The sequence below is a fragment of the Lagopus muta genome, chromosome 7, assembly GCF_023343835.1.
Source record: "Lagopus muta isolate bLagMut1 chromosome 7, bLagMut1 primary, whole genome shotgun sequence".
Taxonomy (NCBI): Eukaryota; Metazoa; Chordata; class Aves; order Galliformes; family Phasianidae; genus Lagopus; species Lagopus muta.
Genome location: NC_064439.1, coordinates 14,845,053 through 14,863,932, shown reverse-complemented (window position 1 = coordinate 14,863,932; position 18,880 = coordinate 14,845,053). Strand labels below are relative to the sequence as shown.

Genomic DNA, 18,880 nt, shown 5'->3' with positions numbered 1-18,880 from the left:
TTGGTATTTCCATTTAACCTGTTCTCTTCACAGACTCCCCATGAAAAATAGGATAACCTAAAATGAATTTTATGGGAATTGAAAAATGAGGCCTGGTTATTTAGAGAAAAAATACAGGTAGGAGGTAAAGCACAGAATGGGAACCTCTTGACTAGGCTGATGTACCATGGCTGTGGCAGAGAGATGGGAACAAGCCAGGTCTTCTGAATTCAAGGTTAGTGCACAGCACTATTTCCAGACTTCCAGAAAGTGTCTGCAAGTTAATGAACCAGATAGCTGTTTGTGCATTCCTGTCGTCTTAGCTCTATCTTGATACTTTCAGCTGTGTTAAAACTGCTTGACAGCTTGACAGACTCAGTCTTGAAGCTGGAAACCAAATGAAGCCTGTGGTTGTGAGCATTAGACAAATCTTAAAATGCTTCCCTGTCATTGCACTAAAAGGGAGCTGCCACTCGCTGCCTGGGCAGTTCTGCCATATACATGGATACAAATGACCAGTGTGCAAAAGTGATTGCCACGTAACACATTTCAGCCTACAAGGTGCAGACCTGAGATAGCTGCCTAGCAGAGCAATAGAAGCACCTCCTGACAAAATATATGCACATGTTCTGACAAAAGAATTTATTTGTCTAAAAGCTGATGCCAGACTGACTAATTGCCTTGGAGGTAAGGCTCTTAAAATCAGCAGGAATTCCAACTACACCTAGATTAATAGTACAAATACGAAGGAATCAAAGATCCCTGTTGGAGTTACTTCTTTCTTTCAGAATCTTCCTGGACTGTGCATGTACTTACAGAAGAGCTGGAGAGTGAAGTCCAGAATGCCTCTTGCACACCACTGAAAACTAGAAAAAATTTGAGTAGGGCAGGATCAAGAGGGAGGTCATGTTAGGGAGTTCTTGCAGGATGGCTTTCATTGAGCTGCAGCAGGAGAGTGATATGGATGTCCCTAGGACACTACTCAGCTCTTCGCCCAGCTCTAGCACAGGCTACAACCCCCACGCTTTCCTCCTTCTTGTTCTAGGAAAGAAAATATATAAATTATTACTCCATGTTTGGCAAAAGGGAGAAACTCCATTATCAGAGCTGAGTAAGCATCTGCTTTGCTTATAGTCTTGCAGGCTTGCTTTTTGTTCTGGTTCAATTGCAGTCAAAGCACACCTGAGACTCTCAACTATCATAATTAATATTATGATAATGCTCCAAGCAGAAATTAGGTCCCTGCTGAATGGTGTGCTGCCCAAATGCATACGAAGATGCAGTTCCTGGCCTTAATTACTTGCAAGTTAAAAGGACAAACAGTGGTCACATTTGTGGGATATAATAGCAGAGACAAATTGAAGGAGGGAGTGATGAGAGATGCATGGCTTGTTAGCTCAATTTCTTTCTTACTTAGTTGCTTTAGTTATATTACATGAATCTGGATTCAGGACATTGGGGGAAAATTGAATTGAAATAGGAGACAAGAGGGACTATTGGAATATAAGTGAATGTGAGGGCAATTAGGGCATGATCTCAGGATCCTAACTGAGATGTGGAGAGGTGGAAAACAAAGGAGCAAAAGACAAGAAAGGGAGAGCTGAACTAATTCATGCAACACATACAGAGCAGGAAAACAAAGACTTCTCTTTCTTCTGCTAGGAACTCTTTGCTTAGAACAAAGAGTATCAGCCTTACAAATGTCTTTATTTGCTTAATTGCTAGAAGGGACCGATGCTGGCTCTTTTACTGGCCTGGGAAAAGGAACAACCAGGGAAATGCACAGCTTGCCTACTCTGAGAAGCCATCACAGAGCCCTGAGCCAGGATGGTCTTGAAAATATTATTGCAGCTGGTGCAGAATCTTTTGGTGAAAACCTTTCAGAAAATCAAGGAATCTCATTACTTCTGGGCAGATCAGCCAAGCTTTTCCTAAACCAGAAGCCAAGCTAGCCTCAGTAAGACTGTCTACTTGAGCTACTGTCTACTTCTTCCCCTTGAGAGGGGGGAAGAAAATGAAAAGGAAAAAAAGAAGAAAAAAAGAGAGAGAGAGAGAGAGAGAGAGAGAACCAGAGAGCTGAAATCTTCTTTCTACCCAGTTCATTAACTGCCCATCTCATGGATTTGCTGTTTGCTTTCCAGTCCCCAAAACTTCTGTTGTCCCGAAGCCACAAATGCTGCTGGCTCTTTTCTTCCATGACCAAATAATTGCTGCACTGCCTAATGTTTTTAAAGCACCAGGGAAGGCATACATTCCAACTGCGTTTTTATTTTATTTTGTTTTGGGTTTCTGTGTGTTTGTGTGTTTGCAGAGTAAGACGTATCCATTGTTCTCCAGGGACAACAATCCACTGAAAACCATCTCCAGTGAAGTATTCTTTACGTCTGATTTCCTTTCTCACTCTCCTAGGATTTCAAGGTATCCTTTCATCCTGAACAGGTGTCAAGCTTCATGCGGTATTTTTCTCTGCACATTACTTTCACACAGTAAAGTTCATTTACTGTGTGAATCCATATGGTTTCCCAGCTACAATCACCTTTGTTAAGTGCCCATGAGACAGTTTCAACTTCTTTCCAGCACATGACTCAGCTGAGTGTCTGATGCTTCAACTCAGAATTTTTGTCTTGAAACTGTTTAGCAGTGTCCCTTTATGAGATTTATTTGGTGGCTGCCACCATGATAAATGGTGCTTTCCGAGACTTGGTGTGAACACAAACCACATGAATAGCTTCCTACTTTTATAAGGGGTTTTTTTTTGACAAATGGTTTCCAGACTTTGTTTCTGACCCTCATCTCATGGCGAACAATGGTGCCTCCTTAAGCCAAAGTTTACCCTACATTAAGGTTTGCCTGTAGCTACAAATCTAAAATAGGCAGATAAAAAATAGAAATGAGCTAATGTGCCAGTGTTTCTGTATTTAAACTTTCCTCCTCTTTGAAGTAAATCCACAGGTATTTCATGATGCTGACTTCCAGAGAACACAAGTATTTCCCCAGATAATTATCCTTTGGAAACTTCTACAGTAACTCCTTTTTAAAGCAAAACAGACAAAGTGTCAGGACTATGGAGGGAAAGAAAGACGAGAAATGTTACTAGCTCAACAGCAAGCAACGAACAGAATCACGTGGGAAAAATGTTGAGGCTCTTTTGCAATTAAACTAGTCACTGGAGACATAGCTACTTTGTCTTTGTGGGTCACGTAAGTCTGAAATATTTGGGATATAATGGACGTTTTGCACATGTGCACTTTAATAGCACAATACATACCCTGTAGGGTAGATACTATAACTAAGCTTACTGAACATGCTCTGAAGCAGGAGAGAAGGTCTGCCTTTGCACAGTGCACATGGGAGGAATTTCTGGACACTTGCAGCCCAGCTAGGTACATACATTTACTTCTACGTTAATTTCTAATATACAGTAGTAAATATTATTTCAGTTATAATATATTAACTTATAATACTGTCTATCTTAATCATTTATATTATACACTGGTTTTGTCTTCTAGGCATAGGTCCAGAAATCGTGGAAAAATGTGTAAAGATCACAAATTCTGCTTTGACATGCAGGAGAGAATTGTACAGCCCAGGCACAGCAGACAGAATTAGCGATTCAAAAGCCAGGTTGGTTAAGAAGCTGTTGATTTTCTCCTTGTGTCCATCACCCCAGCAGTTGCACTTGGTCTGAAAGGTACAAAGAAATTCTTTCCCAATGGTCACCCAATGGACAGGAGGGCCATGTGTCTGGTTAAACCACATCACCATGATGTGACAAATGGACCCAAGTTCCTTCAACAAGCAAGTCAAATCTTGCTACCTGTAAAAACAACTCTGTACCTGGCAGAGGTTCTTTTCTCCTCTGCAGATGGAGTTGCAGTTGGTGGTGCTGCTTACACAGATGAGATAAAAATATATCAGCCTTGCTATAGGAAGGGCATTGGCACAGTCTTAGCCTCAGACCATGGCTGGAGCTTTTGGGGCCGGGGGAAGTATTTCAGCTCTTCCTCCCAGAAGCAAAACAGCAGCCATCAGGCAGCCGAGACTGTCGGCCTCCAGCTGTCCTGCAAAAAAGAGCACTTATCCTTTGACTCTCCTGAAAGTGGGATTGAATTTCCCTGCACTGCAGGGAGGGGGCGAAGTGCTTTGGGAAGGAAAACAGCAGAGGCTCCCCTCGGCCACGGCCTTGTGCAGGGTTCCTGTGGCCCAGCTGACTCACTCCCTGCTGGCAGCCCGCAGCTGCATGGACACCACAAATAGGCTGCTGACCTACTTGCGGAGGGGCCAGCAGCAGCAGCAGGCACTCAGCCCGCTCTCAGGATGGCACATGCATCCCTTCCCAGCCAATTCCTCACTTCAGTTCCTAACTGGCTTCATTCTGCATTTGATGCTAACTCTGGGGCTTCCACATACAGGGGCCAGGAGCACAGGTCCGTTTCCCCTATGGTATTTAAAACAGATCCCATGAACATGAAAGTAGGGCTAGGCTCAGAGGGTGTTCTATGAATGTGAAATTAATGGAGGAGTAATCTGCCAGTCTACAGCAGTGTTACTAAAGTCAAGGAAGAACTGCCATTTCAATTCCTGTCATGCCGTCCAGCTTCTTGATCATCTTAGAGGCCTTCAAATAGCATATGTGATAATTTTCATGCCCCTTTGTCGTGCTCCATCTCTGGAGACATTCAAGGTCAAGCTGGATGGGGCACTGTGAAGCCTGATCTGCTGGGTGGCAGCCCTGCGCATGGCAGGGGTTGGAACAGGATGATCTGTACAGCTTCCAACACAAGCTATCCTTTGATTCTGTGTTTCTGTACTTTATGTTAACTCCTAATGTTTTATGCTGAGAAGGGGCTCAGTGCATGAGTTTTGATCACGCTGTCATTGCTCTTCTCCAGCACCACTCCATAAATGTATGTGTAATTTTTAACTGTGTATGCATAATAATTACTAATTTTGGAGTTTAAACAGTTTTAGATAAGAAATACACTTTCCATCCACCTTTAAATAGGGACTTAGGAACTTGTTTGTGCTACTCGCTTTGGCTCATATCTGGTTGGAGTATGAGACTTAGTCTCTCGAGACAATGTCTGCTTTTGATACGGTTGCTAAATCTGTTTCTTTTCCCTGTTAAATTTGACTGCCTTGACAGAGTAATCCACCCTCTTACAGACCAGATGACTAGAAAGGCTGGTTATATTTTTCAAGCAGTTCTCTTTCAGGATGATCAAGTTACAGCAAATTTATCAGCAATTATACAAATAAAGATTTACTTTAATTTCAAAGGCCTGGGATTTTTTAAGGTAGAAATTCTAAGAAAATGCAGAAAATTGGAAAAATATACATTAGCAGAGGGTCATTAAAATGGCCAGAGGTCTGGAGTGCGTGACTTACAGAGAAAACTTGGCGTGTTCAGCCTGCAGAAGAGAAGGCTAAAAGGCGCATCTAACTGCTGTCATGACTACCTGCTGATAGTTACAGGGAAAATGGAGACACTTTCTGGGAAGCCAACAGCAAAAGAGGCAACAGAGATGAATCACAAGAAGAAAATTCTGACTAAGAAAAAAATCCTCACAGTGAAGGTGGCCAAACATCAAAACAAGTAATCCAAAGAACTTCTGGAGACCATTCTTGCAAGTACTCGCAACTCAACTAGGCAAAACCCAGAGCAACCTGACATAATATTCAAGTTAGTCCTGTTTCAAGCAGAAGACTAGACTTCCCCTTCTTATGACATTCCCTGAATTTTGCATTGATTCTATGAAAAAAATGTTGTAATTAGTTGCCTAATAAGACATACAGTGCTGGGTATACCACAACTCACACAAGAAACAAAAAGTACTAAATTAAATCTCTTTATTTCCAGAAGTAGTTTCATCAATATAAGAATACAAAATGTGTATCATATTTATTATAAAGTTATTTTATCTTCATAGGTTGTGAGTGTCTGTTTAATCAATCATAGAAGCCACAAAGCTGGAAATTCAGTGCGCTGTTCAGACTTCCAATGATGCCTGGTGATATGAACAGTTTGCTTGCATATGCCCAGGAACAGTGATCTCTTCTATGAGATAAATGTAGAGAATAATAGACACACTCTTCTTGATTAGCAGAGTGAAGGATAACTCTGTAACATACCCTGCAGCTATGATAAAAGAGATAAAATGGGGAAAAAATAATGGAACTTAAATTCTGTAGAGACGTAAAAGCTATATGATCATTTCTCTCTCTGGGGCATTCTTCAGAAGTGAAGCCGAACCAAATATGTGGAGTAACTCAAGTTTGAACTGACAAGTAATCACGTATTTAAGAGTTCAATATGTGGAACAATTTCAAACCTACTCCACAAAGGACAGGTCTGGGGAGAGTTTCTTCTGGGAAAATACTTATCTGTAGCCAAGACTAAGTTAAGCATTTTGTCTAACCCCAAAGTTATAGTCAGTGTAGAGAAAAAGGCATGTCTGGAGGTCAATTTATTCTGTTCAAGGGCATGCGTTTGAAACTGTGATTCTTATAGCTGATTAAATGAATGCCACTCAAAGGTTTCATAATGTTGAAAAGTAAATATTTAACTATGGAAATAAGGAAATTATTTTGACTTTTTCTAAAAAAGTGGGCTATTACTTTAAAGAAGAATGCAATTTGATTAATAATTACAAAATTGTGAAATCCAACATGTAGCTCTATTTCTGGGCAAAAAATATAATAATAAAACAAAAGACTGAGTTTTCTTTGCAGCTTTTTTGGTTTTCTCAACACAACAGAAAAACTAACTCGCTGTTTTACATTCTACAGGTCCTGTACCACACATGTTATGGTAGGGTTGAGTCAGTATTTACAAAGCAAGACAAAAAGCTTCTTAAATAGCAAATACGGTTGCTCACAAGCTTCAGAATGTGATCTGCTAATTAGTATTATTATGATGTTGCCTTTTAGAAAATCGCTGAGCACTTCATCCTAATGTCTGTGACTATAAATGTTTCACAAGTTTTAAGAAAGTGATTATTCTCTTGAAACTGAATATGTGATAGTTTGATGTTTTCATTCATTGATTTGTGATCCTTTTTAAAATGTAAGAGTCATCCAGACAGGGAAGTCACTACCTGAAAGTGCAAACACGTGACATATGCAAATACACAGAAATGCTCAAAGAAAGTTCATTCAAACAGCCAGAGGATTGAATATTATTTATGTAAAAATATTCCACAAAGAAAGAACTTAAAAAAAAAACACCAAAAAACTAAAAATACTAAAAAGCCCATTTCAGAATTTTCTCTCCTCAAAAATAATGTTAAATCCACAATAAACAGTGCAGCCAGCTCTAGACTCAACTGGAGTCTCATCCAGTCATTATTTTGGTACTTGAAAGCAAAAGAGATTTGATGGGAATGTATGTTGGATTATTTTCTGCACGTTTTTAATTGGGTGACTTCTTTCCTAAAAGGGTTCATAATTTTTCACACATGTCTCCAAATGTCCTCTGCCAATACTAAATTCTGCTCAGATGGGCTTTCTGTTAGAGAAAAATCTGGCAGTTACAACTCTTTGGCTATAATCCAGTAAATCCAAGTAGGAGGAGCCAGCAAACTGAAGTGTTTTATGTAGATAGCATATTTGTTCTCTGTGCATCCAGATTTTATACATTCTTGTAATGAAGTCCTGAACATTTTTTGGTTCCTTTTTAAAATTATTTCTTTTAAAATCATTAGTAGCACAGAACTTCCTTCCAAATCATCAGCTATTCTTTCTCTGGTCCTCAGTTTATCAAAAGTTAACTGTCTGTATTTACTGATGTCTACATATCCCTCCACATATATCTCTCTCTTTGTTTACTTTGGTGCATATGATCTGATGGAAACATTTCCAGAAATTAAAAGCAAATTGGTCTGGTAGTGTGAATTATCCATCATCTTCTTAGGCAGAATCAATCTTACTGAGTAGCTGAATGCCACAGGATGTTATATCCTCTTTAGGTATTCCCCTTTTAATCTTCAGAAAGCGGATTTGAGACAGAGAAACTGCTTGGTAGATTTCCTTGAAAAAATAGAAGACTTTGTGTACATAAATTATGGACTTTTAACTCAGATGGAGAATTGAGATTTCCAAGTTTGTAGATGAAGATTCAAGTAGGCCAACAATGAGCAGTTGAAGTAGTACAGCTGAGCAAATCAAGGCAGCTTTAAAAGGTTCCAAATGCTTGCATCCACATTCCATGATTTTATGAGTGATTATTTTTGCTACAGATTTAAACAAAGCCTATCATCTTATTCCAGCTTGCTGGAAAAAAATGACTCGAAGAAGTACCATACCACTGATGCCTTCTTTGTACAACGTCAGAGGTTTAGGGCTAGAATGCTCCCATATCTAAATTCAGTTAGAGAGACAATTGCATGTATGCTTAAGCTCCTGAGGATATACTGAGTACAAAAATCTGCAGAAGGTATTTCTACTCTCTCTCTCTCTCTCTTAACCTTTTTTGTCTCTCCTGTGAGTTTGGGTCTGTTGGCTGATTATCAGTGTTAATGACTGTTCTTCATTCTAAAGGCTCAACAGTCAGGGCTATGTCAGAACTGAAAATTCTGTTTCACAGGAAGTTCTGACATTTTGAAATACGTCCAGGTTTGGAGGGGAAAATTCCTATATAATAAAACATTCCCCCAAAGCCTTGTCAATAGAAATATACCATTTTATTAAAATGTTGTTATTTTTTAAAAGAGCTTTTCTGAAAGAGGTGCTGTAAATAAGAAGCATTCAATTCCAAAAGCTTTGCAATGAACCTTAAACAAATTTTCTTTTACTAAGAATGAATTCTTCCAATTTAAACACCCAACTTGATATAAATTCCCACTATTGAATTGGCATTTTCAAAATGTAAAATATCAATTTACAAAGGTAAGAGGGTGCACTTAAAGTGAGCTAAGCCTGCTCAAGCAAGGCCAACCCTGCTGACCTAAAAGCAATCTCACCCAACTGTTCATTTTATAGAACTGTAAGACACTTTTAATATTCTTTGACTTGTGACTTCTTTGTTACAGGTACTGGCTTTTTAAAATAGTTCTGGGCATGTTCCAGAATCATGGATTTACAGATTATTTGAACACACTGAGATATTTTAATTGGCTAAAATGCAAACATTTTACATTAAATGAAGAATAACTGTTGAGCTGATTTGCCACTACCTAGTACAGTAATGCAGCCATAACTTTACAGTAGAAGTAGGAGGCCTCAATGCAGTTTGGCAGTTTACTGCTTGTGACCTTCCATGACATAAAGCCCCCTGGGCTTTCCCAAACCTTCTCCTGTGTGTCTGCTTCTGCTCTGGCTCCTCCCTGCTGTTCCAGCAGCACGATGGCGTTCACAGCAATGCAACTGCTCTGCAGACATTCTACAAGGCATTCAGTGGTCTCTTAGTCATCCCCAGCTTCAGCAGCCATTCTTTGGAACATATTAGTGCAGAGAGACTTGTTGCCATGCTGTATTGCAGCTTTTTAAATTTTCTCTCCAGCTATTGTATTACTTGCTAGGCTGTTGAAAAGAAGAAGCAAAAATACAGCTCAAAGTACCAGCATCCTTTGCCACATACCTGTATCAACAGCAGCTTGTCCTGGATGTCAAGCTCACCTCTCAGATCTGTAAAGCTAACTCTGGCAAATCAGTTCACAATATGTTTAACTTAAAACCTTCAAGTATTACTATTGTATACTAGGAAGTATTCTTGAGATCTTCACTGATATATTTAACTGGGACCTAAAGAAACGAGTAAATAAGTTATAAGGCAGAAAAGAATGTGTCCTTGATTTGAGTGTTTTCACTGTTGTTTAGGATAATGCATTTTATTACTAGATAATTTCTGATCTTGCAAAACACTATGGAAATTGCTTGTTGACACAGTGTCAGAGCTGAGACGTTTATGTTTTCCTGATGCTTTTAATCTGTCACAAATCTTTGGCAACAGTATCTTTGAGGCTGGGGAAAATGTGTCTGAAATTGTATTGACATTGCAAATGGCTTTACAAACTTGTCCTTTAAAATTTTCTTTTCACTTTGTGCTTTACTGCTTACAGTATAGTGGCAACATTCTAGATCACTTCAGAAATACGTGTAGTGGTTTATATGCAAACTGTGTGTTCAGAGACCAAGTTTCCATCTCAGCATCACTCCAACCACCATGTTTGTATACCGAGATATTTACACTGCAGGATCCTAGTGAAAGGCTGCAAGAAACTCAGACTTTTCCAGGGAGGGCTAACAAGATTCATGCTGTATGCTTGCATAATATTGGCAGCTATAAGACTTAGAAAGGATTATTTTAACAGTTTGTTGTTCTCACATATCTTTAAATATTTGTCTTTGTGGGTCTCAGGGGGAGCCTTTGTTTAAGTTGTACGAGAGTGCTACGGATAAATCATTACTGCTAGCAGATCATTCAGAACCATCCACTTCCATTACTGGGCTTTATTACTCACCAGTTCTAGTCCCAGCTGAAGACACCAAGGCTCAGCTTCATGCTGGGATATCACTGGAATCCTTGAATATTACTGGATCTCTACGTAGTGGCCAGAGCTGCCTATGGAACCACATAGGCCATGGGTTTCTGAAATTTGAAAACCTTCACAGTTGTGAAATTTCAAGGTGTTCTGTTTCATAGATTTATTTACCTATTTTGCAACTCTTCATAATTAAGCTAAATATAAAATTGATGTGCCACTGCCAAATCCAAAATCAAAGCACTTATTGTGAAAATATCAAGGTTAAACTTTTCATCTCTGATTCCTTCCCTCTTAGCTTTTCCAGATGAAACAATTTAGGAAATTCATTTGAAGTTCCCATGTAGTCTTGATCCCTTGAACATAACTTGTTCAGAGAATTTGCTATTTAAAACAAAAATCTTGTTCCTCCAAAGCAGTGCAAAGCAATCCTTCCTCTGCAGCCAAGACATTCTGCAAAACTGAGAGCCAAAAGTGCTCCCAGTGGGCAGTCCATTCTCATGCTGTCCCACATAAGCAATCACATGTTGCACATATTGAAACATTTGCGGTTCTAATTGTAGGCATTTTCAAGTAAACACCTTGCCTTCACGTTTTATTTTTATTTACGTTGCTTGAAATTTGAATGCTCCTTCGCAGTATTGCAAACACAGACATAGCTACACAGAACAGTACTTCTGAGGATCAGAATTTGGAAGTACAGACAACTGATTAAGCCCAATTACACAAATGCAGGGAGCTGGAAGTTCTAGGGTTTTCCATGGGGGAAGAACCCTGCATGCAAACGGATTGGCACTTTTTTTCTCCACCTTTTTTTCACATGTAATTCCAGAAAGGAGAACCAGACTACAAATTCATGCCATGGCTCCATAGCCAGCTGAAGCTGACAAGCCTGAGGAATTTCTTTTATGCGCCTTGCATAAGCCTGTATATTAAAGCCATTAACATCACAGATGATAGGTTTCATCGTGCCTCAGTCACAGAACAGATAAATGATGGTATCACTGTGCAAAGAGAATCTGTTCTTCCTGAGGTCTCTAGGATGCACGTGGGCACAGTCTGATAGTGTCCATGTAAGGCAATACCTCTGTAAGACCTACATTAATCTCCTTTCAGACACTGTCTACTGCCCATATTTGTGCCAATAAGTCATGCAATAGTCAAAAACAGCAAACTGGGATTGTTAAAATGAGGTGATTTTTCTTGTCATGGAATTATTTTGATTACCCCTGCCATGAGATTGTTACATGGCACTGGAAGCCAAGAGAGGAATGGAGTTCAAAATCCTAAAAAAAATCCTATTCTAAAAGCACTGTTTATTTTAATAACTACGAGCTCCATGTGAGGACTGTTACACCAAATAACACGAAGAAAATTCTGTGGCAGGCAGGCCCTGTGCTGAAAACCATACAGCCATGCCAGCTGGTTTCTGAAGGATATTTACCTAGGCTTTCAGCATTTTTCTGATGTTCTTCAGATGCTGTCAGTAGTTGAAAGCTTTATTCAGTGTGCCTCCTATACTGCTGTGTTCCAACATTCCGCCGAGTTCAGTGGTTTGGATGCAAACACAGCTGACCACCTATAACAAAGCCTTGCAGAATTTCATTAGCTGATCCCGAACAAAAATTAGATATTTCCAAGTAGCAGCATCTCATCATGCAATACATACAAGCAAGGAAATAAAAAGACAATTGCTTCATGCCCAGGAAATACCCAGTGGAAGACATACGCATATGCAGAATAGAAGATAACTGTGAGCCCAGCATGTCAATGCATCACATGTATAGTGCATAAATTATATGGTTAGTCTGACTTCGCACAGTAAGTGGGTTTACTATGCATTGTGCAGTTCATCTGGGCAATATATGCTCCAAAGGTCTAGCTCTGTGGAAGTACCACACGTTTTGTGAGGCTGATCTGCTCTGCATGGTAAATGTGTCTGGGATCTCTAATCCAGGAGCTGAGGCTGAGCTGCTATTCTGATCAGGCTGTCCCAGACAACTGTGAGCATTCTGCTCCTATGAAATACCAGGAATAAGAAAAGGACCTGTCTGGTGAAAACCAGATGCATGGTAGGTAAGAGGAAAAAAAATATATTGCATTCCTGTGTACAACGTTATGTTACTGACCTTGCACCAGAGCTCCAGACTGCTAAGTCTCCTCCTCAAGACCTATGAGATGTATATTTATAGAAGAAAATATCAAAGCATACAGAAGTAACCTGAAGTGTTAAGTACATGTTGAATAAAGTTAAATAAAAAGTCAATGTAAAATTAAAAAAAAAAGCTTTAAATAACATAGAACTACAATTCTACAAATTATTCCTAAGCAGAAAAAATTGATACCATTGTCAGATCAGAAAGAATGGGCCGTATAACCAATGTGTGCAGTTCACAGAGATTGAGCTCAAAGAAGTGTGCATTCATTGTTCTGCATCCAGTTGTAGCCGTTCCTTTTTCAATATTCTTTCTCCTTCACAATTGGAGCTACACCACCTGTGTAGAGAGAGAAGTTCCTGAGAAGTTACATGAGTGTGGCAAAGCAGGTCACTTGAAGATGACATGTTCTGGGCCACTAACCCCATTCATCCATCCAGGATTCCTTTTCCTTCAGATACCGTCTAGTGTTACCGCGCTCGGTGTTGATTGCCAGGGCATCGACGTTTGGCTGTTGTCTGATGAGAGCAGCTAACTGGAATGCTCCCTCTGAGAAAACCTATTGACATATATGGCTCCATTGTATCTTTGCATACGTAGTTATTACGTCCTGAAACCCTACATAAGGAAAGCTCACCAAATGCTGCTTGGGTGTAGCACAAATGTAACTCTTCTTGCTCCATTAAACATTCACTCATAACTTGCAATTCAATTCCATCACCTGAAATAAAATACTTGAGACAACTGTAAACTAAATGTCAGGCCTCTTTCTTGTCAGAGAAGGCTTTTCCATTAATCAACTTATCTTACTTGAAAAATATTTTTTTCTGGAAACCTCCCAGAGAGTTAGCTTTGTGAAGCCATCTCCCACAATTCAATGGGAAACAATATGGGGTGATTCAGATGGGAAGGATCAAACAATGGGATATAAATCCTGATATAAGACTGCAGATGTTTTAAATACAAATATTTTTAACCCTAATACTCATCCATGTTATACCAATAATATGAACTGGCAGAATGAGACTTGCAAAAAAGTACAATAAGCCTATTTCTACTCAGTGCATGAATTTGAAAATAAATCACATGCCGAATCATAGTTTCTTCAAACATCTTTTTCCAAAGCCAGTGGTTTCATGGTAACATAATTTAGGTGATGAGCACGCTTGGATAAATGCCATGTGGGCCACAAACTATCTGCTCCACCAAGAGAAACTGCCGTCCCAACTTATCCCAGCTTCCTCTGCACCCACTATTTTCATTTTTTCCAGTGCAGTAATAGCAAAAGCATTGACATGATTCAGGACTTACTCCAAAATTCTCTGCAGCTCCTTCTAGAAAATGCACAGGGTTATACACTGAGAGTGTCTTCTGGCAAACAAGAGATCTTTTCGGGATTATGCTGCCTTCCCCTCTCCCCACCTGCCCTTTCTCTTCCCTTTATTTCTCATTGCTTACGAGACGGATGGTTATTATCAGTTTATTATTACTGTTTTTCCACAGACTTTCTCAAATGTCAAGTGAATCTGATCTGGAGTTCAGGCCCATAATTACACTGGATCGACTCCAGGAACTCGTAAATAAATCGGTGGTGGCTGCAATGGCTGCCAGAACTCTGTCGTTCTGCTCTTCTGAGGGTGGACAGAGGCTTTGGCTCTTTTCTAAAATTCTACACTTGCCCTTGAGTTTTTCTCACCTTCTTTTAAAAGACCCTAGGCTTCCTCACTCGAGTTTGGCATAGCCTTACACAGGAAGAGAGAGCTACCGGCCTGCCACATTGTTGAATACATTCATTTAGAAAAGAAGCTGAAATTCGGATTGTTACTTTTTGCTTTCTCTGTATGTGGAAACCTTTCAAGGACAGACATATTTCTGTCTCCCCTCTGGCCCCTTTGTTGATGTTCATAGTTTACGCTGGGCTTTACAGTGAGGCCTGTCTTTGTCATGGGATATTGACTGTGTTGAGCTTTGGAGATCAGTTCCACAGCTTGCCAAGAAGGTCCCCTAAGCACAGGGATGCTTGGATTCAAGGTTATAGATTTAAAGGAAGCAGCGGGCAAAACATCCATTCACATGGCTTACGGAGCTCTGGGAAACTGACTGGTAAAGTTCAATGTTATTTCCAAGCCTGTTTCTAATCATATCAATCCATATGGAGTGAAGCATCTGGTTACAGAATGGAATCTCCACCCAGCATAGGCTAGAACTTAATGCTGTAGATGTCATCCTGATAGCCCTCAACAATTTTTCCCTAAAAAACTTTAAATAAACTGTTCAACACAAAATGAGCTGAGGAGGACATCTTCAGAAAGCAGTTCCTTTGCTTCAACCTCATCTGCAGTTAGGACAAGTCCCTAATATCTAAAGGGAAGAAGTGGGGCCAGGCTCTTTTCAGCAACAGGCAGTGAGCACAAACTGGAACACGGGAGGTTCTGTCTGAACACAAGGACAGTGTTTACTGGGAAGGTAACAGCACTGGAACAGGCTGCCCAAAGAGGTTGTGGGATCTTCTCAGGAGATGTTCAAAACCCACCTGTGAAACCTACTGTACGGAACCTGCTATTGCAGGGGCCAGAGGTCCCTTCCAGCCCTATGATTCTGTGGTTCTGTGCTCAGATATTGAATGGAGAAGATCACAACTTGCTGTATCTATGGTATTTTTGGACCAGGAGCTACAAAATTGCTGAAACCAGAGCGAATCCTGAGTGCAGTCTGGACCTCAGAGCACCAAGGAGCTTCAAATGTCTTTAAGATGTGAATACTTACATGCTGCCAATGAGACAAATTCTCTTCACAGGGGTCACTCAAAGGAGAGTGGAGAATAGCTGAACTTTATCAGTGATAACCTTGTTCACTATCACACCGATTGCATGAAGGTAAACTGCTGGACTCCTTTAAAATGTGTTGAGCTACTGCGTCTTCTGTACAGCACTTTTCAAAACAGTGCCAGTTACTTCATGGAGTGAAAAACACTGAATTCTTTGCAAAAGAATGTCATTTCTTTCCTATGTCTCCCCCCAGGCAGCCCCATTGTTTAAATAAGCATGTGCTTGTGCCCCAAATACAGATGGTTTTGACTCCCATCATAAATCAAACATGCTTGTGTCAAACACATTAAAAAAGTAGGGAAAATCATCTTTTTAACTGACGTGGATTAAGATGCTTGGTCTGACCCAAATTATGTTTCTTTAATAATCTTAATTCTTTCCTGGCTCTTCTGGGAACAAAAGATTCCAATATATCATCGTGCCTCCCTCTCCTCCCCTGGAATTCCAATCAATCTTTTACTCCTTTTTAAATGTAAATTTTAAACAATCATGTATCTGGATCCTGGATTAAGTCTGCAGGGGAAAAAATCTCTGGCAGAAGATGGCAAGGACTGTGCCTAAGGCAAAATCCAGACAAATCAGTTCTCAACTGGAGTAAAAAAAGCTCTTGGCAAACGGATCGCAGGTTTTGGTTGTAAGAGTTCCATTCTGATATTTGAAAATAAATGAGGACAGTGTCATGTCAATCACAACGAGCAAATGTAACATCCAAGTGTAACATTGCACTTTCCCCCGCTCAGGCCCATTTTTTAGGGTGTTTCTTACAGGATCAAAGTTCCTTGATGGTTCCAGTGAGAAGCTGCTGCCTTTTTTATCTGCAGGGAGAGGGAACACCTTTGATAGTTTCAATCAGGATGACAGGAGCTGTGCTGAAAGGCAGCAGAAGAAAGCACGCCTTTAAGGTCACTGTACTCTCCAGGATTTTTAACCTTGCTATGGTTCATTTCTGTCTTCCTTTCTGAGCTAGCCTTGCTCCTTCTCTCCCTCAGTCAGACTGGAATGACCTGTCTGTGCTTTCTGTCTGATGTGGGTTTTGTGTATCTACACAAAGTAATTCATAACCACTGGGCAAAAGGCAGTGCCCACACCGCATCATTAGCAGGCAATTAAGAAACTTCTGCCTGCACAGAGCTATAAAGCCCAGCAGTGCTTCAAGCCCTCAGCGTTCAGTTAGAGCTCACCTAGGGCACAAAGCTGCCATAGTGCTGCGGGGAGGCATTTTGTAGTGTGCTCTGCAGAGTGCATTTTGGGCATTGACTTGAAAGCTTCATGATTTGCCTTATCTGAACATGTTTCTGCACCTTGAGATTCCCTTCTGCTTCTGTGTATGGAGCTGAGCAGAAGGGAATCAGCCATTCTATTTGGTTCCACACACTGTCTGCTCCAGATCTCAAGTTCAGCAGCCCCCAAGTGATTCCCTCTTTGGCAATTCTTCTCATGTTCACATTTCACGTTGCTTTCAGAGACCCGATCAAGAGGAATGGGCCTCAAATCCTTCATGTAGTACACTTAGAAAAAATGTCTGTCTAAATAAAAGATTCAAACAAAAAAGAAAAAGAAAGTGATTCTACCTTCTGGGCTGTTTAATACAAGAGGACGTGGACGCATACCCAAGCCCCCTCACCTCAGTACTGCTGGGGGCTGTGACAAGGAAGTGGGGACCTGGTCTCTACTCTGATGGACCAAAGAACAACTCGTGGCTTGTTTAGAGGGGACCAGCGAGGGAGCGGGGCAGGTCTCGGTGTGACACAGAGGGCCGTCCCGCGTGTCAGGGGGCTCAGAGCAGGGGCCCCTCACACGGCGCCCCACGCCGGGCCGGGCGCGGCCCCTTTAAGGAGCGGAGCAGCACCCGCAGGAGGCGCGCGGAAGCGGGGCCGGGCGGTTGGGGGGCGCGGGGCGGGGCGGGGCCGGGCCAAGTGGAGGCGCGTCTCGTCCGCTCTCGTCCCGCGTGGGGCCGCTGCCAGCGGTTGCTCCTCGCGCGCCCCGCCGAGCTCGAGTCTCTCCGCTCCCCGCTGGGCGCTGCGGCGGCGAGCGCTTCCCCGCCTCGCCCCGCCGAGGAGAAGGGGAAGGAGGAGGCGGCGGCCCCTGCCGCGGAGTCCGCGCGGCCGCCCCGCTTCCCCCGCCCCGCCCCGTCCCGCCCCGCTCCGGCCGGAGGCGCGGATGCCCGAGGCTGCGGCTGTCCCGAGCCGCGGGCTGCGAGGTGAGCGGCGGCGGCGGGCGGGGCGCGGGCGGTGCGGGGCGGCCGGGGCCGGGGGCGCGCCGCCGGGCTCCTGCGGAAAACTTCTCCGTTTCCTCTCTCTCCGCCGGGCGAAGCCCGCAGCCCCGCCGTCAGTCCGCTCCCACGGCGCTGCCGCCCTCCCGCCCCGCACCTGCCGCCCGACGGCGCCGGGCTCGAGGTCAGCGCCGGTCGCCCCTCGCCGTGCGGCGGGGTCGGGTCGGCCCGGAGTTCTGTCCCCGCTTTCAGCCGGAGAAAGGCGGCAGCGGCGCGCACGTGTGGCGTGAAGGAAGAGCCTTTATCGCGGTGTGGAGGTTCGTTTTCGCTGGGCAGGGCGTGCTGGTAGCGGTGAGCGCGGTGCCCGGCGCCGCAGCCGGCTGCTTGCTGACACCTCGGGATCTGTTTTACTCGTAATGCTCCTTAATGCTGCACGTGATGGTGGATTATGGCTCTCTTAAGAGAGATTTAAGCGGTCTCGCGAAGATCAGCTATACTCAGGTTTATTACTTGGCAGGGGGCGGCAGACCGGGGCCGGGGGAGCAAATGGGAAGTGCGAGTTATCCGGTTGGTTGCGATGCTTTTGTGGAGGTTCGAGAGCTGTCAGCGCTATCGCAGCCCCGTCCCCGCTCAGCGTCCCGCTCTGAGCGTGTGAGCTGCCCTGCTTGGATCGTGTGCTTCCTGAGAAGCAAAGCAAACTGTACGCTACTGAAAAGTGTTCTCAGCTTGCGGTTATCTTAATCTTTTCTGTTCAAAATGAAAACAAAAGCCACTTCAGAATGGGAACGTCTCGACAGATTCGCACGGCTAAGGTTTGTGCCAACAGAGCCGTACGCAGCTTTTTGTGTGGGGTGCTGTGCTCTGGGAGCTGAAGCGTGGCCGGAGCTGAGATGTCCTGTCCAATGGCTGTGTGTGTGCACGGGGCAGCCAAGGGCTCCAGCTGTGTTTGCAGAGGAACTGTCCTGCATCAGATCCCAGAGAGACAGCGGTGCTCCTCTGGTGTGCTCGGTTGATGTGTGCTCCCTGGGAGGATATGCTGTTCTACTGTGCCTTGACGAAGTTGTGCTGGCCCTAAAATGCACCTGGCCATGGGTACCAGCGTGGTGAGATGCACGGGGGCAAACTGCTCTTCTTCAATTCTGCTCTGCTTTTCTGTCCGAGGACTTTATGGTGTTACTAATTGAGATGCTTTTAATTTTTTTCTTTGCTGTTCTGATTGGAACT

At 42.7% G+C, this 18,880-nt stretch overlaps 1 protein-coding gene across 3 annotated transcripts in view; it reads left to right on the top strand.

The window, feature by feature from the left end:
* Positions 1-17,540: 17,540 nt before the first annotated feature.
* SVIL (supervillin) overlaps positions 17,541-18,880 on the top strand; it is a 133,317-nt gene continuing 131,977 nt past the window's right edge. For 2 of the 3 annotated variants that reach the window (XM_048950430.1, XM_048950434.1), the window contains exon 1: positions 17,794-17,973. The gene's annotated coding sequence lies outside the window, so the exon portion shown is untranslated. Of the gene's footprint in view, positions 17,645-17,793; positions 17,974-18,880 lie in introns of those variants that run through there. The other variant, XM_048950431.1, reaches the window with a different exon arrangement.